The following is a 27,543-nucleotide window of genomic DNA, read 5'->3' on the forward strand; positions in this document are numbered from 1 at the left end:
CGTTACAAAACAAATCGACGAGGTAATTATAAATATCTGCATATGAGCGTTCAGGCAGGTCGGCTGTTGCAAAATGCTCGGGCGATTTTAGCATGCTTCTCGGTAAAAGGTACGGATCCGTTGTGCCAACAAGGTTCAACTTCTCTCTGTAACGTTTCTTGGAGTCTTCATCCAAATGCCTAACTTCGTTGGATAGCAAATCAGCCATAATTCGGAAGAAATCGGTGAAAACGTAGCGCAGAAATCAGACAATCCATACAAACACGTAGGAACGAGCTGACGAGTTGACCGCCAAGATGGCGGCATAACACAAAATCACGTGATAAAACCACGTGACTGCAAAGCCTCTATTTTGACATGAAATAGCCTGGTACGTATAGCAGCTATCGCAATAGCATTAGCCATCCGCAAAGTCTCACGAGCCTCAGCTCGCAATCTCCCATGAGCCTCAGCAAAGTGTAAACAATCGCGTTTCTCAAACGATCTCCTATAAAATGATCGGAACTGACTAAAGTTCGATCTAACGCATTGGTACTACTTACCTATGTTTCCCTTCCATATCGATCCGTAGATTTACTCGAAACATTAACAGAGCAGCCTATTTTGACATGAAATAGCCTGGTACGTATAGCAGCTATCGCAATAGCATTAGCCATCCGCAAAGTCTCACGAGCCTCAGCTCGCAATCTCCCATGAGCCTCAGCAAAGTGTAAACAATCGCGTTTCTCAAACGATCTCCTATAAAATGATCGGAACTGACTAAAGTTCGATCTAACGCATTGGTACTACTTACCTATGTTTCCCTTCCATATCGATCCGTAGATTTACTCGAAACATTAACAGAGCAGCCTATTTTGACATGAAATAGCCTGGTACGTATAGCAGCTATCGCAATAGCATTAGCCATCCGCAAAGTCTCACGAGCCTCAGCTCGCAATCTCCCATGAGCCTCAGCAAAGTGTAAACAATCGCGTTTCTCAAACGATCTCCTATAAAATGATCGGAACTGACTAAAGTTCGATCTAACGCATTGGTACTACTTACCTATGTTTCCCTTCCATATCGATCCGTAGATTTACTCGAAACATTAACAGAGCAGCCTATTTTGACATGAAATAGCCTGGTACGTATAGCAGCTATCGCAATAGCATTAGCCATCCGCAAAGTCTCACGAGCCTCAGCTCACAATCTCCCATGAACCTCAGCAAAGTGTAAACAATCGCGTTTCTCAAACGATCTCCTATAAAATGATCGGAACTGACTAAAGTTCGATCTAACGCATTGGTACTACTTACCTATGTTTCCCTTCCATATCGATCCGTAGATTTACTCGAAACATTAACAGAGCAGCCTATTTTGACATGAAATAGCCTCGCGGGTACAACAGCTATTCGGTGACGCCCCCTGACTACAGTTGCCGTAATGCTGGGAAGCGATGCGACCTTGTAATTTACTAGTCGTACTAAAACGTACTGAAACATTTTGGCAGAGCACTGTGTACAACCAGTATGGATCAACAAATTCATCAGTTGATCCATATATAAGGCGCACTGGCCTATAAGGCGCACTGTCGGCTTTTGAGAAAATTTTAGGTTTTTAGGTGCGCCTTTTAGGGCGGAAAATACGGTAGGTTCCGTTTGCTTATCCATCTATTTTCTATTCCGCTTGTCCCCACGAGGGTCGTGGGCGTGCTGGAGCCTATCCCAGCAGTCATCGGGCAGTAGGCAGGGGTCACCCTGAACTGGTTGCCAGCCAATTGCAGGGCACACAGAAACGAACAACCATTCACACTCGCACGCACACCTAGAGATAATTTGGAGTGCTCAATCAGCCTACCAAGTGAAAACCCATGCAGGCACGGGGAGAACACGCAAACTCCACACAGGGAGGGCCGGAGGTGGAATAGAACCCGCGCCCTCCTAATTGTGAGGCAGACATGCTAACCAGTGCCCCACCAAGCTGCCTCTGTTTGCTTATGTGGAATAAAAAATAAAATAAAGTATGTAAAAAATAAAATCATATTTTGTAATTTTTCACAGTCTTTAAGAACAATCAAATATAAAGTGTAAACAGCTTACCTGATTGCTTAATGTGGTGGGTGGTTTGCTTGTGCTAGCCTGTGCCTCTGTTGCTTGTTGCTCTTGGCTGGGTTTGATTTTGATGTTTTTCAGATTTGGCGTGACCATCTAATGTGATTTTAGCTTCATATTTACCGTCTTTTTCCATGTATAATGCGCAAAATTTAACTAATTTATTGTCCTAAAATCTGGGGTGCGCATTATACATGGGTACAACCATTTTTGAAGAAAATCTCCCTCGAAATAAAACTTGAAATCACCTTTCTTCTTGTTTGTTGTCAATCGCGCATCGCATTCAGCCATCCTGCCCAACACACTTAGTCAGTAAAATTCATAATTGACGACACATCGTTTGATGCGATGGTGCAATCCTTGATGGTGTGTTATTGTCAAATATTGTTTGTTTTTTAATCTCCATCGCAGACCGGATATCATACGGAGGCCGCCATGACAGTATGCGCAGAACGGATGCGCAAGACACGTCAGCTATATAAAGAGCGAGAGTTCAGTTCTCTACCTATTAGTTTCAATTCACAGTTTAATTAGCAGTTTCAATCAGCAAATAACAAAATGCGTATTACAGGTAATATTTTATTTCACAACACTTTGCCTTGTTCCTTTCTTCTCTGCTGTTCACTTCAAACACGCTCCATACGAACACAATGCTCTCGTATCAGACGCTTGTTCGATCACCTGCTCGTTTGCTGTCATAATGTACCCTACACAAATCCGAAACATTTCTCCGCTATTGAGTTTGCTAGCGCATGCGCAGTGATACTGACCGGCAGAATAACATCCGGTTGTTCCCAAAGATGATCTTTTTTCTGAAATAATTTTACGTTTACGGACTTAAGTGAGAGTCAAAATTTGGATGCGTATTATACATGGGTACCCTCGCTGGGTAAATAGGTTTTGAAAATAAATACTATAATTTTCGAGGTTCACAGTGTGTAGCTCGTAGCATAGCAGTCAGGTGATTGGCTAATGGGTGATTCTTTATTACTTTGTGTCACAGGTTCACATCCAGCTTTCTACTGTTATATATTTTATTTTTCTTACTGTTTCTTGCAACCAGTCGGAAATGTAAACGAGCAGTTTTGTTCCACGTGTTTATTGAGGATTTGAACAGTTTAGCAGTCTGACAATTTCCATGTTGCTTCTAATGAATCTGCAGTCAGGAAACACAAGATTATTGAACTGGCTTTGCCCTAACAGCCACATCTGTATTCGGGGAGCCAGTTAACCTGGAAGAGAGTTTGAACCGTAACGAGGGCATCATAGACACGCAATAATATGACAGTAAAGCTGGCTTTGCCCTAACGGCCACATCTGTATTGGGCGAGCCAGTTAACCTGGAAGAGAGTTGAACCGCAACAAGGGTATCATAGACATACAAAAATATGAAAGTGAAATACAGTTTATTATTTTGGTGTCATCTCAAGTTTACCACTTTACCATGTCTGTCGTTTCCAAAGATTGAAGGAACTGAACCATCAATGAAACAAAGTCTTTCGACGAATCCGTCTCTATTCTGACAAGATTTCTGAAACACTCTTCCTTAAAGTGCTTTGCACAGACTAGCAGGACTTTGCCCACAGATGTAGGAATTTCGTCCTAAAAAAATTTAATTTAACCAGGCACTCCTTTGAGGTTCTGATGCTGAGGGACGGTGTAATGAGTTGTGTGGATTAATGCATCCAACCACGGAACATTTTAATCTCTCCACTTCAGCATCCTTGAGATGTCTGCACTACAAAAGTCTCAGAGTAATAAAGATGGCGCATTTGTGAAACCATTTGGCCAAACATTACCTTGTTTGGTAGTGCCGCCCCAAAGACTGTGACGTAATAGATAAAAATAATAGTAATAGTACATGGATAAAAATGAACAGAGTAAAAAATATCCCCCAAACAGATTATAAAACTATATCTGCAACATTTGGAGGGATAAATAGACTTTTCTACAATCCTGGAGACTCCAAGTGCACAATAAAATGTATTTAAAAGCTAAAAAAGTGGATTTTCTATGATATGTCTCCTTTAAGGTTGACTGGAGAACAAGAGCAGTGAGTGAATGCATGACAAACGTTAAGGTTGACTGGAGAACAGGAGCACTGAGTGAATGCATGACAAATGTTGACACTGAGAAAAAGCCTTGAATATGGGCTCTCTGTGCCTGTAGGGCATTTCTCTTCAATACATTTATGTAGCACCACATTGTTATGGTATTTTGGCAAAATTCAGGAAGTCCTGGTGGCACTGGGAGATTTGAAGATTTTTTTTTAATCCCACCCACTGTCCTCTTTTCACTTACCTGTGGTCCACTCCATACATGTTTATGTTTAATCTTTTGTTTTATATTCCAGGATCAACTCCCAGAGTTTTAGCAGCATGGGTGGCTGTCTTTGTTTGTTTCACACATGACTTGCTTCAACATTTTTCTTTCACTATCTCTTGCTAACACAGACAAATACAACAAAACAACATGCACGCACACCCGCACAAACACATTTCTTAATCTTTTGAGAGACAGACTTTGGCATGCAGTGCTCAGTCTTTGGAGGTTCCAATATATTCCTTCCTTGCTTCAACAATCTTAACTCGTGTGTTTTTCCGACTCCATACTTACCAATTTAAACCTGCAAATGCGGCCTTCTGGATATTTGTGTGGCAGTTTTCAAAAGTAATGTTCAATTATGATAAAGTAGATTTTTCATTAGCGTATTGAACAACCGTTGCCTTGGGAATGATAGACACAAGTACGAGCATATCAATAAAGTAGCAATACTGAGTCAAATTCATGCTGGTATTAGTGATACTGATCCAGTCTAGATGCTTTGGGCAAATACACCAAGTGTGTCTGTTTAATCTAAAGAAAGTAATGTGCACTGGTGCCTTTAAATATGAGTTGTCAACCTTTATTCATCTTTCCACATTGAAATGAGGAGACATGTAATTCATTCCAGCACTTACTATACAACCTTGCGTTGTATTGCACTGTGTAAAAAAACACAATAATGACATTTGTTCACTATACGACCTACAAACACAGAAATGTGAACACAAAACATAAGTGCAGCTCATATTTGACAAGGCACAAATACATTTAAAATCATTGCTTCATAAAGAATACACAGTATTTATATGATGTAGCTACTTATAATACTGCGTTACTCAAATAAATGTTTTTAGTAAATATCTAATTGAATACATAAGTGCCACAATTGTCCAAGTTTGTCATTCAATGTAAATTGTAGATATATCTTAATTGTTAGTTCTTTTTAAAGTTCATCATGGCTGTGTCACGTCTCCGCTCTTCGGTCGATTTTCTGTACCTTTTAAAGGAGACATATGTAAAATTGACTTTTTAATTGTTTGGATACAAATAGTTGAGTCTTTGGTGGGCAAATCTGTGAGCAAGCTGTTCTGGATTTGTTTAATTCTGTGTGTCTGCCCATGGATTGGCAGTTAAGATGGGCAACATTTTATGATGGAAACACTGTGCCTGAAAGGGGAATTCAACCCAAGTTATCAGAACTTATAGTTGTCATGTCTCCGTTCTTCGGTAGCGCCGATCACCCCGCGGATGAGCGTTTTTGCCACGCTCTGCTGGTACCGTGTGTGTCACATTCCGTCTTTTGTTGTCTGTTGGTTGTCATGGTACCCGGTCACTTCTCTGTCCCGCGTCTTCACTCTTGGCCCGCCCTGCCTGTTCCTCTTGTTAACATTAGTATGTGTGGGCCCGCTGTGCCCACGCGGGGCAGGTTGACGCGGGGCCGTGGGGATTGTAGTCTGGGGTCCGCCCCTGTGGAGTGGCTTCTGGTCATGCCCGGTGTGGTCAGCTTGGGTTGGCTCGGGTGGACTTCTGGCTGGCCACGGCGGGGCGGGGGGGAGGGGGCCTGCACCGCTGGGGCGTTGGGGGGTCACCAGCGTGCCCACAGTGTGTGGGGGGGGGGGGGGGGGGGAAGACATTGATCGCGCCCTCAGCATGTGTCCCATGACGAGACTGGCTGGAGGCATTCAAACCGCGCTGAACTGTGACGAAGCGTTTACCAACTAGCTGAGAAACATGGGGCCGTGTAGTGACAGCCAAACGATACTACTACACCATGTATTTAAACCCTGCCCACTTGTCATTTCCTGTCGGTTCATTCTGTACTGTTCTGTCATGCAACTGTTTTCGCTCCTGATCCTCCCGTGTCTCCTGATCTCCCCGCTCATGCTCACGATTACGGTACCAGTGCTTATTTACCGGTGTGCTTGATTACGTAGTCCAGGGGTGTCAAACTCATTTTACATCGTAGTCACAGTTTCCCTCAGAGAGCCATTATGATTGTCAACGTCTTCTATATACAGTATAGGCTACAAAACAAAGTGATGAATAACTAACTAGTTTTGAAATCAGAGAGTAGTAAAAACTGTTCAAACATTTTAAAAAGACGAATGGTAATAAAAATAGCAAGCAATATCTCTTATGTTTTTAAAAGTGAAGACAATTTGTAATTTTAGTAATCAAACAAAGTCAATGCAAAAGTTGTCTCGCGGGCCACATAAAATAATGTGGCGGGCCGTATCTGGCCCCCGGACCTTGAGTTTGACACCTATTACGTAGTCCATGTGGACATTCTGTTTGTTCCGAGAGAACTTCTGATCCCTGCCTGCTATCCGTGAACCCCTGTCCTGCCTGTGATCCTGCTCTACATTTCCCTCTTCCCCTTCAATAAACACTGGACCAAGCTGCAGTTGGTCTCCTAGCTCTGATCCATGACCGGCTGTTTTGTTGTGGAATCCAATTATATGATCAATCAAACATCAATCAATCAGTCAAGGCACTCTACTTTAATTTCTACATTTTTTAGAACATTTCTTAAAAAGAAATCAAGATGTGAGGTTATCCCAGTGACACACATATTACCCTAAGCCTCATGAACCTATTTGTTGAAGCATGCATTTGTTATAATTATTTTAAACCCGCCTTGATGGACTGAGTTAGGCATAATGTAATATATAGTATTTCTTATTACTAGTTTTAAGGAATGTTTCTTTACAATAGTACTGTCTGTGTAGAGTATTAAATTGCGTATTATTTTTACACATTACCTTTAAGCCATTTCAAACAAACAAACGAACAAACAAACAAACAAACAAACTAACAAATAAATAAATAAACACACAAACAAACTAACAAACAAACAAACTAACAAACAAACAAACAAACAAACAAACAAACAAACAAACAAACAAACAAACTATTTACAATAATTGCTTCAATAAAGGCTTTGACATTGAAGATATAAATGAAGTTACAAAATTCTCATCCATAGCTGGTAAAGTTAACTTGTATTGAGGATTTGAATATAATATGGGGCTCTGGCGTATGTCTGAGTGTGAACCTGTCCCACGCTGCCGACACGTCAGCAACCAGATTTTTTTTGTCATACAGTTTATTGCACGAGTGACAAGACATTTTTAGTTAAAATTGAAAGATATCTACATATGTACTGCATTATATAAAGATGCCTTAGCCCTTGCTATTTCATCCCAACTCCTTCCTGGGAGTGAAGCACTTCAGCATTTTTCTGACCAGCTTTACTCATAATACCATGTAGACCAGTGATCATCAGCTGGCGGATTCGGCCTGTGAGCTAACCATCCAATCCAGCCCGCGATTGGATTTCATAATTATGAGGATCCATGAGGGGTTGGAAAGGCTTCCACTCTAGAGTTGCGCACAGTGAGAAGCACACTTATTGCCTCCCATCTTAGCGCCTGTACATTGAAGTTCAACCCGGTGGATGAGAGTGTCGCCTCCCACCATCATCAGATGGGGGACTGGTCTTGACTGTTATTTGTGCCTATGCAGCAAACGACAGTTCAGAGTATTGGTGGTTTGCTGACTCCGATGGTGGAGGGCAGATGGTGTTCTGACCTGGCAGACCCAAACGTATTGTGAGGGTCCACTGGTAATGTCTGGCAGTTTCAACTCCCACCTCCGGCAAAACTTTGCCACTGTCCCTGGAGAGGCTTGGGACATTGAGTCTGAGTGAACCATGTTCTGTGTCTCCATTGTTGAGGCAGGCAATCGGAACTGTGGTTCCTGTCATGGCAGCAATCCCCAAACCCGCTGTAAGGATGTCATCAAGCTGATGAAAGAGTCCTATCAGGCCTTGTACTGTGGCCTTTTGAAGCAGCTGACTGGCTGGCCAAGTGGAAAGCAGCTTAACGGTCGTTGGAAAAACAAACTTGGGCGTAGGAGGAGTTCGGCGATGTAAAACGACTGACAGTGGCACTGAGGAAATTGTGGTCCACCATCTAGCCTCAGGAGAGGAAAGTAGTGCACAAATCTCCCCCCCGGGATCGCTCGATCTATCTATCTCTCTATAAGGGGTGTAACGATTCATCAATACACATCGATTAATCGATATAATGCTCTACGATTTATTGGCATCGATGCTAAACGTAAACATCGATTTATATCGCCGTGTTTGACCTCGGACATTAGACGCGACTTTATTTTGAAATCCAGTTCATTGTTGCTTGCTTCCTCTTTCCGGGAGCAGTACGCGGCGTGTTGTGTTGTGAGCAGAGCAGGCACGTGAAAGGGGTGCCGACAACTACGCGGCTCCTGGGCTGGTGCTATGGCTAGTGTCCAAGAAGACGAGGAAATTCGCTCCCCTTTGGGCTTCAAGTCATTCGTTTGGAAGCACTTTGGATTCCAAAGAAAAGATGGCTCAACGGACAATTAAAATTATTGTAAATAAATAGTTCAGTAATGCACTTTAAAGTTAATGGTATTACAAAAAAAGAAAGAATATTCATTTTTCTTTACTTATATGAGAAAAAATATAGGAATTTGATAAAGTTTAGTGTTAAAATAAGCACTTTGTATACTACAATACTCTTGTAATTTCTTAAATAAAGAGTTTGCAGTACCTTGTTGACTTTGCGTATGAATTGTTATAAATCAGGATATTGTTCTATATTTTTTATTTAAAAAAAAAAAATAAAAATATCGATCGTGGAGCACTATATCGTGATGTATCGTGAATGAATCACAGCAGGCTTTAAGATATCGGCAAATATCGTATCGTGAGTCTTTGTATCGATATGATATCGTATCGTGACAAAACCCGCGATTTACACCCCTACTATCTATCTATCTATCTATCTATCTATCTATCTATCTATCTATCTATCTATCTATCTATCTATCTATCTATCTATCTATCTATCTGTCTGTCTGTCTGTCTGTCTGTCTGTCTGTCCGTCCGTCCGTCCGTCCGTCCGTCCGTCCCCCCCCTCCCTCTCTCTCTCTCTCTCTCTCTCTCTCTCTCTCTCGCTCTCGCTCTCTCTCTCTCTCTCTCTCTCTCTCTCTCTCTCTCTCCAAACAATCTATCTACCCACCTATCTATCTACCCACCTACCTACCCACCCACCTACCTGTTGATTGCCGCTAATTGACGGTGTGGGTGTGGCTGTTTTTTGTTACTATATGTACTCTGTGACTGGATGGCCAGTGTCGTTTGCCTTTCGGCCGATGCCAGCTGGAATACGCTCCAGCAACCCTGAGCAGGCTAACCTGTATTGACAATGGATGGATGAATGGACATAAACAAGCAAGGAGAAAAGGGAAACAATATCAGCAAAAAATATACAATGTGAACAACGGCGGGTACATATTTCATGTGGATGTATGGACAGTATGTGTACACAAACACATAATATATATACACTCACATGCACATAGACCAGACATGGGCAAACTACGGCCCGCGGGCCACATCCGGCCCACGGGGCCGTTTAATCCGGCCCGCCAAACCTGAATAAATTGTATTATTAATTTTTCTTGGGGTCATTTTAAAGTTAAAGTTAAAGTTAAAGTCCCAATGATCGTCACACACACATCTGGGTGTGGTGAAATTTGTCCTCTGCATTTAACCCATCCCCGTGTGATTTTAATCCATCCCCTGGGGGAGAGGAGAGCAGTGAGCAGCAGCGGTGCCGCGCTCGGGAATCAGTTGGTGATCTAACCCCCCAATTCCAACCCTTAATGCTGAGTGCCAAGCAGGGAGGCAATGGGTCCCATTTTTATAGTCTTTGGTATGACCCGGCCGGGGTTTGAACCCACAACCTTCCAGTCTCAGGGCGGACACTCTACCACTAGGCCCTGCAATTACTATGTTTCCCCAGTAGACGGGGAAGCGCCCGCCCGCGCATTTACTCCCGGGAGCCGTGTCGGAAAGCTCGGTGCACACTCACAAGTGCGTGTGCGTACTCAGTAGTACGTAGTAATTTCATCTATCAGTGCCGAATTTCGAGTGTAGGTTGTGACGTCAATATTCTCGTAATTCGCATGCTGAGTTTTCAGATACAGTTTTACGCTAATGCCACCCACAAACCCCTTCCATTAAAATGAGTGGCCCGAAGAAAAGAAAGGTGGACACTGAGTGCCGAATGTGAAAAAAGAGTGGACAATTTGGCTCGACCTACGTGTGTGAGAAGACGTTCAGCCACATGAACGTCAACAAAGCCCGTCACAGATCTAGGTTAACGGACCAACACCTCGGCTCTAGCCTAAGAATTACCACAACAAATTTTACTCCAGACTATGATGCACTAGCAAAAAAGGGAAACCAACAATACTATTGATTTCTAAATTACTTTATTTAGATGTATTCTTTCACTGATTCTTCAAGATGATGTATTTGGTCAGAATGTTTGCCGTTGGATGTGATTTCGCCTCATTAGATAAACATACTTCATAAATCTGACCTGCAGGCGCGGAAGTGATGGAAAATGTTATTCATCATAACAGTGTCGTATTTAATAAGAATCACTGATAGTAGTTTTTTGGTGAAACTTTTTTTTAATGCTGTTAATAAATGCATTTGTTTTCAAAAAGCTTTTTTTAATTTCCATGCTTTAGTATCTACTAAAAGTAAAAACCTTTTATGCAATGACCTTTACATGTCATTTATATTACTTCACAGTCAAACACTACATCCATCTGCTCCTGGTTCGGCCCCCCGGTCAAAATTTAGAACCCAATTCGGCCCGCAAGTCAAAACGTTTGCCCACCCCTGGCATAGACAAAGCAAAAAAAAAAAATAGATAGTTAAAATGGAAAAGCAATTTCACCTATATGTTCAAACCAGTGTTTTCAAAAACACTTATGTCCTTATGAGCTCCACAGCCACTTATTCATAAACAGTCACCAATGTTTTGTCACGTATCCGTGCCTCCAGCACCATGGTCAGTGAATTTCCCCTTGCGCATATTGTTCACAGCCATGCCCCTATGACGCACATTGCTCACACCCTGCACTCAGTTCATTCTTCGTCAGTGACCTATACTCGAACAGTCAGTGGCAGTAAAGCGCCATTTAGTTGCCAACAGCCAGAAAATCCAAGAAAGAAGAAGAAGAACATTCTTTGTCAGTACGTCTGTGATGCTACCCATGTGCTCACTGTCTGTCCTCCGTCTGACTCCTGTTGCCTCTGCCCGTCTGTTTGCTCAACTTCCCTGAACGTTGCCTGGTACTACCTTTCTGCCTGTCCCTGACTACGCCTCTGCATGCCAGCACACTTGCTCTGCTACTCTTTCCGCCAGGTCCGATCCGCTGCTCGATCCTGACCACAAACTTGTCTCGCTTTTGCACGGCTCAGCTACAATCGACGCCCGCTGGTTGAGTCACTCGTCAGCTCACTTCCTCCCTGCGAGCTCACGGCTGCAATCCAATGCTGGCCATCCGCAGCTCACGTTCTCGCTCCACTGTTGCATTTGCGCTACCAAAGCTCCTGACTCCCACGTCCTCGCTCCCGAACATCAATAAACTGAATCTCGTAATGCACTTGGTTTCCCTGTCCTGTCCCCTCTGTGAGCGTGTGCTCCTTCATTGGTATTAATTATTGTGAAGGGATAAGGAATTATACAATACATTTGGTCAAATTACCTCTATTTATATTACTTTGGGCGGCTCGATGTAGCACTGGTTAGCAAGTCCACCTCACAGTTAGGAGGGTGCGGTTTCGATTCCACCTCCGGCCCTCCCCGTGTGGAGTTTGCATGTTCTCCCCGTGCCTGCATGGGTTTTCTCCGGGCACTCTGGTTTCCTCCCAAGTCCCATAAACATTGCTTGGTAGGCCCATTGAGCACTCCAAATTGTTCCTAGGTGTGAGTGCGAATGTTTGTTAGTTTCTGTTTGCCCTTTGATTAGCTGGCAACCAGTTCAGGGTGTCCCCAGCCTACTGCCTGATGACTGCTGGGATGCGCTCCAGCAGACTTGCGACCCCCATGGGGACAAGTGGTATAGAAAATAGATGAATATATTACTTTGACTAATTAATGATGTGACCTTAGTTAGGAAACGCAGTATAGATAATGAATGTATCGATATTCATCTATGTGAAGACACTGATCATGTAAATGATTTGTCGCAATAATGATGAACACTGATAAAACAAGGAATATAAAAATCAATACGCAACAACTTATGTATTTATAGAGCCCTGCAAGTAGTTTAAAATGTTCACCTTTACTGTCACGACTCGCCCCCGGTCAGTCTATTATGTGTAGGTTGTCATTAGTTCTGTCAGTGTCTGTGTGCTCGCCCCTCCCTACCTGTGTCTACTCTCAATCTATGTACTAATCACAGTCACCTGCCTCTCGTTACCTGTCGCGTATATAAGTCCTGTCTGCCTGTCACACCCTGATCGGATTGTTGTGGTCTCATGTCTTCTTGTTTCTAGTATCCGTTCTGTTCTGTTATTCATGTCCCTTGTCAAGCTTCTTATAGTCTGTCTTTTGAGTTCCCTCAATAAACCCTGGTCCAAGCTGCATTTGGTCGCCCAGCTCCATTCACTTCTTGACATTTACAGCATTCCTAGGACTTCACAATGTCCCATCACTGTGAACTAATTTTAGAACAGCCTTATGGAGAATATATGTAGTCCTGGTTTACACAAAAACTATAATGGTGAACCCTTTTTGAAATCATAGCTAAATCATTGGATTGGTTGATTAGATTGAGTGCACTATATATATATATATATATATATATATATATAGATTGAGTGCACTATATATATATATATATTTAGATTGAGTGCAATATATATATATATATATTTAGATTGAGTGCACTATATATATACATATATATATATATATTTAGATTGAGTGCAATATATATATATATATATATATATATATATATATATAATAGTAGGTGTAAATAATCACAAAAGCATTCCATAATACAGTCCACAATACAGTTTACAGCAACTCTGATGTCGTGGATGATGTTGAGCATAGTGCAACAAAAGTAAAAATTCACATCAGATGAAAAGTATTCTGACGGTTTGAACAGTATTGCTTTAATATTACAGGTTTCCTTTCTTTCAAACCTGGTATCTGGTCTATCTGTTGTCATGTAACACAGTGGTCCCCAACCTTTTTTGCGCCACGGACCGGTTACATGTCAGAAATATTTTCGCGGACCGGCATTTATATAAATAAATAATACATTTATATAAATAAATAAATAATACATTTATAATAAATATATAAATACGATGAAATAAAATGATACGACTGACAAAAACAAGTACAAATGACAAAAATAAAACTCACCATTACGTTGAATTAGTGGGAGCACTGAGTTTGTTTCTCAGAAACGAGCCGGTCCCATCTAGACGTAATCGGAGACAATGACAACCGAAGTGATTAAGGTTTGTCTTTTATTGCAGGATGCTTGGTCTCCATGTGTTGAAGCAGTTTTGAATGCTTCATTGCCTGGTTAGTTAGCCTGTCGCCACATATTAGCTTTGCGGGCTCGACTGGGGAAACATGTCACGTGACCGGGACGAGTGTCTTGACCTGAATTAATTGATCGTCGATAATTATTATTATTTTTTTTTCTGTGCGGCTTGGCGGCCCGGTACCAAGTGACCCACGGACCGGTACCGGTCCGCGGCCCGGTGGTTGGGGACCACTGATGTAACACATGGGATTTCAATTACCGTAAATTTCGGACTATAAGCCGTGACTTTTTTCTCAAATTTTGAACCCTGTGGTTTATAGTCCAGTGCGGCTTATATAGGATTTTTTTCCGTGATTTTTGTGATGACTTGATCACTTTTATACACTCGTAAAAAGGCTGTGGACCTGTTGTGCGGCACTGCTTTGCTGAGCGGAGGGATATGTGAGACGGTCACTAGGGAGAAAAGCGGTGTGTTGATCGCAAGTCCAGCCGCCAGGCAATTAGTGCCGTATAATCCACACAAAGAAGAGACAGAACGAGATCAAGACGGACATTACTGAAAGGAAGCTTTTATACACAAACCGTCATTATGGGGGCCAAAAGAAATGCACATTATACCGCTTTTAAGTTAAAGGCAGTCGATTTTGCCCATTGTTGATGACATCGTGTTGCATCACCCTTTTCTTTCTTTATTTCCCAGTCACATCTACTCTGGAGCTATACGTGTAGCTCGCTAGTTTAATGTAACTTAGCGCTCCGTGCATGAATAAAATGAGCATGAACAGACCCTCATCATGGAAAATGCTAGAAGAAATGCATAAAAGCGACGACAAAAGAGAGAGTGAGAGTGTGTGGCGAAGGGTCTCTAACGCTACTCCAATCGGACACCGAGGAGGAAGACTTCGATGGTTTCAGTGCACAGGAGGAAAATGAAGACGGCTCTTTTACTGGCTCTTTTTTTTACTTTTACTGGTATGTTTTTTAACCAGCCCTGTTAGTGCTGTGCTACCGTGTTGCTGCTGTGTTACCGCCGTGTCTCAGTGACTTTTACCGGTATGTTTTTTTATCCAGCCCTATTAGTGCTGTGTTACTTCCGTGTTGCTGCGATATTGCTGCCGCGTCACAGGCAGTGTTTGGAAAGAAATGTCAAGGTACGTTATTAAAACTTTAAAAAGGCTTTCTGTGTACCGTGTTTCTTTGTAAATAACTCGCGTGCACACTTCCGTGTTGCTGCGGTACTACTGCTGCGTCACAGGCTGAGTTTAGAAAGACAAGTTAAAGTATGTTATTAAAACTTTAAAAAGGCTTTCTGTGTACTGTCTGTCTTTGTAAATAACTCGTGCGCACGTGCGGTTTATAGTCCGGTGCAGCTTATAAAAGAAAAAAACTAAAATATCCCCGAATTTTAGCTGGTGCGGTTTATAGTCCGGTGCGGCTTATAGTCCGAAAATTACGGTAGATCCTTTCATTGAATTCGAACAATGAGAAGGCTTTTGTCAAAGAACTATGTGAGTGAATGGTTGTTTGTCTATACTTGCCTTGGGATTGGCAGGCGACCAGTTCAGGGTGTCCCCCACCTACTGCCTGAAGTCAGTTGGGATAGGCTCGGGCATGCCTGCTACCCTCGTAAGAATAATTAGTTTGAAAGGTGAATGAAATGAGGAAAAAAAATTGGCTTTGTCACCCCAGATAGTTTTTCCCAGGTCAAAAGACTGGAGCAATTTAGGCCATTGTAGTGAAACTGTCTGCAATGTAATCAAGCATCCCTATTGCTGACCTTTTAGTGCTACATTGTACGTGTTCAGTTCAGTGGTGCCGAGAATGTTTTTCAAGGAAATCAGTCAACGAGTGTTCAGAGTGCCCTGGCTTGATTTTACCTGAGGCTTGTCTACTTGGGAAATATTGGTCACTCTATCTGTCTTGTTTTTGGAGACTACTGTGTGTTTGACGTACAGGAGAAACGTTTGACTTTCTGTTGTAATTGGTCCAACCAACCCATGCAGTGTTTTTCATCTCGGATGCTAATGAATATGTATTGAATGAGTGTTTTCTGATGTAAATGTTTTTCCTCTGTTCTACTTCAAATGCAGATTCAAATGCAACATCCATTTTGTGCTCAAAATAACCCCATTAGAGTCACACACCTAATTACGTTGTCTACATTTGCTGAAACAATTTTAAAATGGTGGAATGACATCCATTAGCTTTTTCTATTTATGGCTGCAAAAACATGCTGGCAATTATTACTAATACATTATAGATGTAGTTTATAGTTTTGGTTGATTTAAATTAATCACTTTTTTGGCCAGTCGTATTTATCCAACCAGTTGGTTTAAAGCAAAGTAAAGAAACTGATGTTGTTAGATTGGACTTCTTAATAATTAGATAGGTGACTTGCTAGACTGTTGTGACGCTGAGACCTTTCCTCCTGGCTCTGTATCTTCTTATGTATGACACCCTTGACACACTTATATGATGATGATGAAGATGAATTTTTATTCGTTTCAAACAGGCAAACCACACATAACCAATCAAATGAAGACACACACATTCAAAAGCACAAGCAAGGTGAAAGCCATTAAAACTATGACTCTATACAAACAACACATACAAACAGAAAACAATCCACTGTACCAAATAGGTAGAGCCTACCTGTTTGAAAAGGAATGGAAAGAATTAAAATTTATTTAATCCCACCCCCTGTCAAATTTAAGACAAAAAATAAGATTTGCAGTTACCTCTAATAGCATTACTTTTCCCTATTGTTGTCTTTCCCGTGAATAACAATGAAGAAGAGAAGGAGAAAAGTAAAGAAAAAAAAATAATAGTCATAAAATAATAAAGTACCAAAAAAATATATATTCACCCACATACACATATACATACACATACATATACATACACACACACCTACATACACACATATATACATACATACGCATACACATGCAATAGTCATTTAAAGAAAATGCCATTAAATTATGAGATTTCAAGGAGTTCATAGCTCAGAAGTGTCAGTTCTTTAAATTTCTTTTTGAATATCACCAAACTTGAGCATTGTTTGAGATTTTGGCTCATGTTATTCCAGAGTTTAACGCCTGCAACGGAAATACAAAAGCTTTTCCTGGTTGATTTGTGTTTGGGCAGAATATATTTACTGTCATTATCTCTGAGTTTGTAGTCGCTGTTTTTTTAGATGAAAAAGCATTTGAATTCTTTTAGGCAAGCAATTTTGCTGCACTTTAAGCATAATTTGTGCAGTTTGAAAGTTTACCAAATCTTTGAATTTAAGAATTTGTGATTTTTTTTTTTTTATAACGTTTATTTCGAACATTAAAGAAATACAGGAAAAAATAAAAATACAGAAAAATTATAACTCCATAGTACAATAGAACATAAAAGAAAAAAAGATATTGCATTATAATTTTCCTTTATCGTAAAATCATATTTGTTCAAAAAGGGAGTAGAAGGAAGCCTAAGCTTATCTGATTCTACCCCATGTAACTACATGTTTCTATTTGATTCAGTCAAGAATTTGTCCATAGTCAATATATTAAAGAAAAAAAAACATATATACATTTTATATATATATATATATATATATATATATACTATATATTTTCTCATTAAAATACAAAAGCAACTTAAACAACTTCACAGCATGTTACGGTATCCCGTCAATATTTTGTCCTTATACATTTTTTTAAACTTAGGTAAGGTACTACAGTTCTTTAATTCTTCACTGCTGGTGTTCCATAATTCCACACCTCTAACTGTTATACAATGTAACTTTAAGTTTGTTCTCACCAAATCTTTTTTAAACATACGTGTTCCTCTTAAATAATGGGTACTTTCCCTCCACTCAAACAACCTCTGGATACTGTTTGGTAATTGATTATTTTTTATTTTGTACATGAGTTGGATGGTTTTAAAGTCGACTAGGTCGTTGTATTTCAGTGAGTTCAATTTAATAAAGAGAGGGTTAGATGGTTCTCTATAATCAGCATTATTTACAAGTCGTATTGCTTTTTTTTGAAGAATGAAGATTGGATCTGTGTTTGTTTTGTATGTATTGCCCCACACCTCCACACAGTACATAATGTATGGGAGTATGAAGGAGCAGTACAAGGAATATAATGATGACTGATTTATAAGGTCTTTTACTTTATATAATACTGCTAGTGATTTTGAAATTTTTGATTTGATATACATTATATGTGGTTTCCAACTTAATTTATTATCTATAAGCACTCCAAGAAATTTTACTTCATTTACTCTTTCTATTTCTATATTATTTATTGTAAGAATAAACAAATAGCAGGTTAGTATATGTTCAAGGCTTTATTTATAATTCCAATGGCCTTTTTTTGTAAATGCATGATTTGTCCGACTGAGCTTTTGTAGTTATTTCCCCATATCTCTGCGCAGTAGCTCAAGTATGGTGATATTAGAGAGCAATAAAATACATGCAGTGGTTTGTGGTTAAGAAAATATTTTGCCTTATACAGGATAGAGATATTTTTTGCCAGCTTGTTTTCAATGTATTTAATGTGATCTTTCCAATCGGTATGTTCATCTATAATTACAACAAGACATTTTATTTTCTGGATTCTTTCAATTATGGTTCCGTCTATTTGTATTTGAACATCAGTTAGTTTTTGGTGGTTACCGAAAATCATAAGTTTAGTTTTGCACATGTTAAGTGTTAATTTATTGGAATCCAACCATGTTTTTACTTTTTTCATTTCCGTATTCATCAAATTTAAAAGACCCTCCAGATTTTCCCCTGAGCCAAACATATTTGTATCATCAGCAAACAATCCCATTTTTAGAAGTTTTGAGACATTACATAGGTCATTGATGTAAAGATTAAACAGTTTGGGGCTCAAAACCGAACCCTGGGGGACACCACAGGGAATGTTTAAACATGAAGATGTATGTTGACCCATTTTCACAAACTGCTGTCTGTTACTTATGTAACTTTTGACCCAACGCAAAGCAATTCCTCTAATCTCATAATGTTCCAGTTTATTGGCTCAGATGTTGGGATCTATGGTGTCAAAAGCTTTTTTTAAGTCACTGAATATTCCGGCAGTGTATTTGTTATTGTCAAAAGAGTTTATCTCCTCTATTGTGTCAATTATTGCCATGGAAGTTGAATGTTTTTTCCTGAATCCATACTGGCTATCCGTTAATATGTTATATTTTTGTATGAATGATTCAAGTCTGGCATCGAATAATTTTCCAATATTTTTGAAAATTGTGACATAATAGAAATGGGTTGGTAGTTTGTGAAAAGGTGCAAATCGGACCTTTTCACAAACTACCGACCCATTTCTATTAAGTCACAATTTTCAAAAATATTAGAAAAATTATTCGATGCCAGACTTGAATCATTCATACAAAAATATATGATTTTAGTCAAGGCCATAGAGCCACACACACAGTCGCAGGGGCTAGGCAGTCACCCCACTTGTGGGTGGGCGGCCAAGAATATACGTAAGAGTAGGAATGCCTGAGGAGGGGATAAGATGTTCCTCCGCAATCTTGCAGAAAAGGCTTCACGACCGTGTGTCAATCATTCTGGCATCCATTAAATAGTTCAACTGAGAATACAGTCTTCTGGTAAAATATCCAGGCTCTGTCAGAGCTTTTCAAGTCACATGTGTTTTATAGCTTTTTAGTGAGCAACACAGAACTAGACATTTCAAATTTTCTTGATTGACCATGGTGTTCTTAAGAAATAAAAAGAAGAACAGAGGATGGGATCATCTTTCTCGGAATGCCCCGAGCGGCTGTCAATTACGTGCATGTGTTCAGCAGAAGCTGGCCAAGGGTGTTTGCTAAATTTTCCTCAGTTGTAATCACTCTGCCCAAAGTTTCTAAAGGCTCTGGTTGTTGGGTGGCTGTCCTGGTTGACAAGCCTCTACATCGTTCGGTCATCATTTACAGCCTCTGGATTGGCAGCGTAAGGGATTGTATTGCAACTACAAAGGAATCACACTCCTCAGCCTCTCTGGTAAGGTTTATTAAGGGGTGTTGGAGATGAGGGTCGGATCTCAGATTCAGGAGGGCAGTGTAGTGTAGTTTTCTTCGTGGAACAGTGGACATCCTCGGCAGGGTCCTCGAGGGTGCATAAGCGTTTGACCAACCAGTCTACATGTGTTTTGTGGACTTGGAGAAGGTGTTTGAAAGTGTACCCCAGAGTATTTTATATTCCATCATTCCTAGCCGCCGCCCTCACAACCCCCTCTCCCTTAATTGTCCTGAGAGTAAGGCTTCAAACAAACAACCCAAAACAAATAAAACCAGCACACAAATAGGTAGTAGTATAAGTAGTCATAGTAGAAGTTAAAAATGAATGTTCTTAAGGTAAAAACAATGCAATAATTAGACATTACTAAACATGAATTTTCCCCCTCCTCACAACCTTCCAGATGCTGTTAACTGCTAGCTTTATGCAGATGACACTGTAATACGCGTTGGCTAAAACAGAAACATCTGCACTGGCTGAGAAGCAGTTAACGGAGGCCTTATACATATAGAGTCTCACTGTGGCTAGAACAATAACATCTAACTTTAAACGTGAAAAAAATCTCCATCAGTTATAGATCTTCAAAGGATAGCTTTGACGTACAATTAGAGCATGAACCAATTCTTGAAGTAAATGAAATTAAGTATCTGGGTATTGTTTGGGATAAGCATCTAAAGTTTCAACATCAGGTAAAATAATTGAGGCGAATCTGTTTTATTTGACGAGTTACCACAGCGTGCTGTCCTGTTGATTATGAATGCAAGGTTTTTCCATATGCACAATTATCAGGCATATTGTGTTTTGACCATCTGATCATTTTAACGCATATTTTCCAACTCCATGCTGATAGGCTTGAATGCTTACTCCATACAAGCATATGAAGCAATGTGCCTAAGGAGATCAACACCCTCTATCACAGTGTGCATAATTATTAGGTAGCTTGTTTTCCTCAGGCAAAATGAGACAAAATAAAAAATGTGACATTGAAAAGTAAAAAATTGTAAAAAGTCTTTTGAAGGGATGCAGCACTCTGAAATTGGTAAGATATTGGGGCGTGATCACAGAATCACCTAACGTTTCATTTCAAATAGGCAATAGGGTCGCAGGTAACGTCTTCAGGGAAAAACCTGCATATTAACTGCCAAAGATTTGAGAGGACTGAAACATTAAGCTGGGAGGAACCCATTATCCTTCATTGCTACCATATTACGGAACTTCAATCGACCTGGAGTGCCCAGAACTACCAGGTATTTAGTGCTCAGAGAAATGGCCAAGGTATGGAAGGCTGACACTTGACCACCACTGAACAGGACATATACATGATGAAATGTCAGGAAATATCAGTCGACATATTTTATATAGATCTTATGGACTGATGAGATGATAGTGACGGACAGCTAGACCCATGGCTGGATCAGTAACGGCCACAGAGTTCGACTTCAAATCAGATACCAGCAAGGTGGAGGCGGGGTACTGGTATGGGCTGGTATTATTCAAGATGAGTTGGTTGGACCTTTTCGAGTTAAAGGCGGACTTAAAACTAACTCTAAAATTAAAAGAAAAATTAATTCAAATCAACTAACTGCCAGGTTTTAGAAGATACTTCCTTCAAGCAGTGGTACAGTAAAACGTTTGAATCTTTCAAGAAGACCATAATTTTTATGCAGGAAAATATTCCATCGAATGCATCAAAGTACCGTAATTTTCGGACTATAAGTCGCACCGGAGTATAAGTCGCACCAGCCATAAAATGCCCAAAAAAGTGAAAAAAAACATATATAAGTCGCTCCGGAGTATAAGTCGCATTTTGGGGGGCAATTTATTCGACAAAATCCAACACCAAGAACAGTCATGAACGAGCAACAACAGGCTAAACGATAGCTATGCTAACGTGATATAAACACAAACTAAGAGCTGAGAACGGCCCTGACGTAAAATTCAGAGTTATTCAAAAAACTATTACATAAATAACACGTTAATAAAACCATCTGCGTCACTCCAATTCATTAAATCCATCAATCGTCCTTTGTCAACAATGCGTGCGCGCCGCTGACGGCTCTTGCACTTAAAAATATTCCACAGGCCCATATAACGATATATAAATTATATATCAAATAACTATTATATAAGCAATAATGTTATCAAACCATCTGTGCACTCTAAATCATTAAATCCATCGATCAAATTCCTCGTCCTTTGTCAACATCGCCGCGCGTGCGCCCTGACGTCAGCCTCGTCGTTATTCCACAGATCTACTATATATAGATAATATATATTGTAGCGTTAACAAAGTTCAAGGAAAGACGTGGGTTTGGTAAACGGCTCTTTATTTAACAAAACAAACTTACAGGCGTGTGGCGGCGTGGACGTCCAGCCACGAAAGGGGACGAGAGCTCCATACGATAGGACCGGGCGTGCGTAGAAGCCATGACCGAGCTCCATGCACCGTCCTCGGACAGCCACCCGGCTGAGCGCCGGCCCTCGACTTCCATCCACGGAGCTGAAAGGCAGCTCGGTAGAGTAGGACCGTCGCGCGTCACTCGTCCAGCTTTCTTTCACTTTCGTGGATTGAAGTCGGGCGCCGGCGCTCGGCCGGGTGGCTGTCCAGGGACGGTGGATGGTGCTCGGACAATGCTTTTACGCACGCCCGGTCCTACTCTACCGAGCTGCCTTTCAGCTCCGTGGATGGAAGTCGAGGGCCGGCGCTCAGCCGGGTGGCTGTCCGAGGACAGTGCATGGAGCTCGGTCATGGCTTCTACGCACGCCCGGTCCTATCGTATGGAGCTCTCGTCCCCTTTCGTGGCTGGACGTCCACGCCGCCACACGCCTGTAAGTTTGTTTTGTTAAATAAAGAGCCGTTTACCAAACCCACGTCTTTCCTTGAACTTTGTTAACGCTACAATATATATTATCTATATATAGTAGATCTGTGGAATAACGACGAGGCTGACGTCAGGGCGCACGCGCGGCGATGTTGACAAAGGACGAGGAATTTGATCGATGGATTTAATGATTTAGAGTGCACAGATGGTTTGATAACATTATTGCTTATATAATAGTTATTTGATATATAATTTATATATCGTTATATGGGCCTGTGGAATATTTTTAAGTGCAAAAGCCGTCAGCGGCGCGCACGCATTGTTGACAAAGGACGATTGATGGATTTAATGAATTGGAGTGACGCAGATGGTTTCGCGCTGCTGTCGTCACTTGAAATTCAAATTACAGTAATCCCTTGCTACATTGCGGTTCGTTTATCGCGGTTTCATTTTTTTTTTTTTGAAATTTTTTTTTTGAAATTTTTTGAAAAAAAAAACACATATAAGTCGCTCCTGAGTATAAGTCGCCCCCCCACCCAAACTATGAAAAAAACCGCGACTTATAGTCCGAAAATTACGGTACTCACTTCCACTTGGTTGCTCATCGGTAAAGGCCTTAAAGTTGAAAGAATAATGACATGGCCCCCTTCTTCACCTGACCTAAATTCTATTGAGATCTTGATTGAACATTTATTGATCCCGGGGGTGGGGAAATTTAGGACCCAGCAGTATTCATACCACAGAGTGGGTATATAAAAGACACACAGATGGCATGAACGCAACTCAATAGGCTCTTATAAGGATGCCACACAACGGCGCCACGAAGAAAGCCAGTAAGTGCGAAAGTTAAAAGCCATCAAAGCAAAGCAACAAGACAAAGGAGAAAAAAAAAAAGTAACAGCGGCCAACCAGCCCCCCTCAATACCAGAACGCCTCAAAACACACATAATAGCCTCCACGGGGTCCATAAACAGGTGTAAGGGCAGTTAAGTTCAACGGCGCCCAATGGACCGTGGTCGTGAATCGGTGAAAACATCACAAAACAGTCAAACGTGTGAGCAGCATCCTGGGCACCCAGTTGGGGCACATGCAGATGGTTACCATGGGGCTGGCACGGCGAAGGTCGTTGGTTCCGACGAGCACGAGGGAGCGGACTCCCCACAGGGGTCGCGGCTGCGAGGCCAAGGCGAGGGACCTGGTCAGCACCGGCCGGATGAGCAGGAAGCGGTCGTAGAGTCACGCTGGTCCCGACCGATGTGCGCAGCCATCCCGGTCCCAGGGAAAAAAAATATCCGATCTGAAGCGATTTGAACACGCCGAGGTGCGGTAGAAGGCACCAGCATCGCCGAATCGACAAATAGAAAGAAAGAAAAAGGAGAAAAGAAGGAAATAAAGAGGAAAAGAGAGAACACTGCTGGGAGGCTGCCACTCACAGCAGCGCCATACCAAAAAAAAAAAGAAACTTATGAGCCCTTCCTAAATGGGAGATTTACGCTGAAGGAAAACAGTACACCTCTGAACAACTGGGAGGCTGTGGTTGTTGCTGCGCAAAAAGTCGACAGATAAAGAAGCTGACAGACTCCATCGACAGAAGTCGTATAACTGTTATTAAAAAGAAGGGTGGCTATATTCATAAATTTTCTTTTAAATGCTAATTTGTAAATTCTGAGTTGTTTGTTTATTATTCTCAATTTAACAAATTAAAATAAAAAAAGTAAGATGGGAAATCTTCCATTTTTACTTTAGTTGCATAGTAATTGTGCAGAATGTTCCCAAGAAAGACAGAATCTCATTTTTACTCTATTAAATATTCAAGTTTGTTGTTCATTCATATTTTGGTGGACCGAGAACACTGTAGTTGTTCAAAAACAAAATGAATCCTCAAAAATACAAATTGCCTAATAATTGCGAACACAGTGTATTATTAAAATGCATTACTGCATGGTCACAAACATCCACTGCAACTTGAAGCAAATTGTGTGGGCAGTGTTGGGGTGGGTGGGCTCGAGGGTTGTTTTTAACTCATGTAAAGCACTTGGAGCTGTATACCTTGTGTGAAAATGCTCTGAAAATAAATGATTGATTGGTTAGTTGATTGATTGATTGATTGATTGATTGATTGATTGATTGATTGATTGATTGATTGATTGATTGATTGGTTGGTATATAAAAATGACAACTGCGATTTTTAATAGGAAGTCAATGAACTGGCATCATTGCGAAATCCACCAAAAAATACAAGCTATAACTTTTGTACAGTCTAACTTACGCTATCAAGGAGCTAAACTGTTGATTCCTCTCCCTACTGAATTTAAATTAGAGACAAATAAAAATATCTTAAAACAAAAACTGAAGCAGTGGCCAAATTTGAAAATTGCTCTCATTGAGTAAGCCAAACTTGCAAGCACTATCAGTAGTATCATGACATTTATTTTTGTAATGCTCTTGTATAATTTTGGAATTGTTTGATTTTAATGCTTCTCATTTTATGTTGGCTTTTTCATCCGACCAAGGGGTTGCCGATGAACATTATCTTAGTTTAGCAAATTCGGGTGCATTTGTATTGTATAGTGTTGATTAATGTGCATTCTCCCCTTTTAAATAAAGAGGAAAGAAGAGAAAAAACCTGTACCAACAAAGGCCACAGTCCAAATCAGATGTATTATCAGTAAAACAACTCTCCCCAATTTAATAAAGTGTAGAAATGAGATTCTTTGACTGATGATTGTGCTCTGTAATCATAGCAACAACAGTTTCTCTCTGAGGCATTTATGGATGAATTTCAATGAGAGATGTTTTGCAATTTCATCAAAACCTCATTCCCAAGTCCAAGCAGCATGCTCAGGCTAATACGCACACGCACGCACGCACGCACGCATGCACACAAACACACACACACACGCGTGCGTGCACAAACATGCACGCCAAGTAAGGTGGGGAGAGGGAAGCTGAAATTGGCATCATCTTCACTTTCATCACAATATTGTCAAGTGGGCAGCCAATCTAAAAAGTAAAGTTCCAAAGCCAGGAAAATATCTAGATAGTGATCACGGAAAAGACGTTATATCCTCCTGAGACCCAGAGAAAAAAACGTTTTTGAATGTATTTATTTCTTTTATACCACATAATTCTTAGTTAATGAAAATTTCACTGGCTAACATATCCATAGAGCTGCCGCGAGAAGGCCTGGAGAGAAATTATCTTAAACCCTCTTCATTAACATTAAAAAATGCCAAAACATGTTTTCATTTATTTTTTACAAAATGTACTTTTGAAGGCGGCACGGTGGGGCACTGGTTAGCACGTCCGCCTCACAGTTAGGAGAGTGCGGGTTAGATTCCACCTTCGGTCCTCCCTGTGTGGAGCTTGCATATTCTCCCCGTGCTGGGTGGATTTTGTTCGTGTCTGTGTGCCCTGTGTATGACCTGTGTGGCTGTCAAATGGTTTAGGGTGACTCGTGCCTACTGCCCTATGACAGCTAGGATAGGCTCAAGCACGTCCGCGACCCCTGCGGGGACAAGCGGTAAAGAAAATGGATGGATACTTTTCAGAGGACATCAGAACTCGGTCATGGCAAATGTGAAAAACCCAAGTTGTCCTCTGTAAGGGCCAACAGGAACTAACACAGTGGCCTGTATGACTTAAAGAAATACGGACCAAAAACATACGTATGTCCTCTCCAAAGGACAAAAATTAATTACTGGGTCTCAGGAGGATATACAATGAGGCCCAATTAAAAATGATACATTAAGATGTGAAAGAAATAAGGGGCAGTTGTATACATGTAATCTACATTGAATATAGCTATATAGAACAAAGTAATAGGGCCCTGTTTTCCGGCCGAGCGCAGGTCTAGCGCAAAGTGCAGTCTAATTGTGCAGTTGGGTGGAGCTTTCTTTCTTTTGGTATTTTGATAGACTTTGCGCTGGTAGAATTGGGCCTTCCTGAGGTCTGGCATCTGTTAAACACTTTTATATTCCGAATATTTCTCGAGGTACAGCCCCCCAACCACCCATCACAAAAAAACAGATATAACTTGTCAGTGCTGTACTGTTGATGTCAAAGTTAAAGACGAGTTTGGGGTTTATTTGTGAAAACAGTTCCTTGTTGAGGTTCTCTGGAACAGTATATTGGAACATTAATTGAGGCAAGGCACATATTTTCCCGCAACACCATCAAAATAAAAAGAATATGTTCCAAAAAATAATAGTATACAGTATAGTGAAAGAATGAGAATCTATTTACAATTTACTCACATATGTATGCACTTAGTTTGGAATCCGGGCCAGTCTAATTGAACGCAAATACGTATATAATTCAGTTGTACGTATGAATATGACAATGAGAATCTAGTTACAATTTACTCAGTATGCACTTAGTTTGGAATCTGGGCCTGTTTAATTGAACATATAATTCTATTGTATGAAAAGGAATAGGTGTACACACAGGTTGATTGGATGCTCTGTTATGGACTGGAATTCATCAATTTCATTGTGCTGCCTGTCACAATATGTTGCTGGCTAAGATACATTATTTGTAGTAATAGTAAATTGTCTTTTTCCAACCAATTCAGTGAAATGTGTTTTCGTGTGGCATACGTGATGATATCTCAGGACATGAATGTTCTATAGCACAGTGGCTAAGAATCACTGCTCTTGAGGGACCAGGCCAGCTAACAAGCTCATTCTCACAACTACATTATTAAAGCCTTAGGAGTCCGGAATGCCCACATGTTTTTATTTTACTTTATTGCACGTGTCATATTTTATTTCTGATTCAGCTATTTGGAGGGTATTAATTATTCACAATGCTAGTCCCTAAACACTTTTGAAGGGTTAGTTTTTGTGAG

General features: G+C 40.7%; 1 protein-coding gene and 1 long non-coding RNA gene across 4 annotated transcripts in view; one reads left to right on the top strand and one right to left on the bottom strand.

Moving 5' to 3' along the window:
- Positions 1–27,543, top strand: part of sorcs3 (sortilin related VPS10 domain containing receptor 3) — a 260,977-nt gene that overhangs the window by 107,634 nt on the left and 125,800 nt on the right. The window lies entirely within an intron of this gene.
- Positions 1,846–20,230, bottom strand: LOC119125098. Of its 2 annotated transcripts, none has more exons than XR_005098439.1 (3): positions 20,219–20,230; positions 8,199–8,201; positions 1,846–1,963 (listed from the first exon to the last, which is right to left on the bottom strand). It is a non-coding gene; the product is annotated as an uncharacterized LOC119125098 (long non-coding RNA). The 2 variants fall into 2 exon arrangements; XR_005098440.1 differs by lacking the exon at positions 8,199–8,201 and adding an exon at positions 20,086–20,088.

This window comes from Syngnathus acus, chromosome 1, assembly GCF_901709675.1.
Source record: "Syngnathus acus chromosome 1, fSynAcu1.2, whole genome shotgun sequence".
Taxonomy (NCBI): Eukaryota; Metazoa; Chordata; class Actinopteri; order Syngnathiformes; family Syngnathidae; genus Syngnathus; species Syngnathus acus.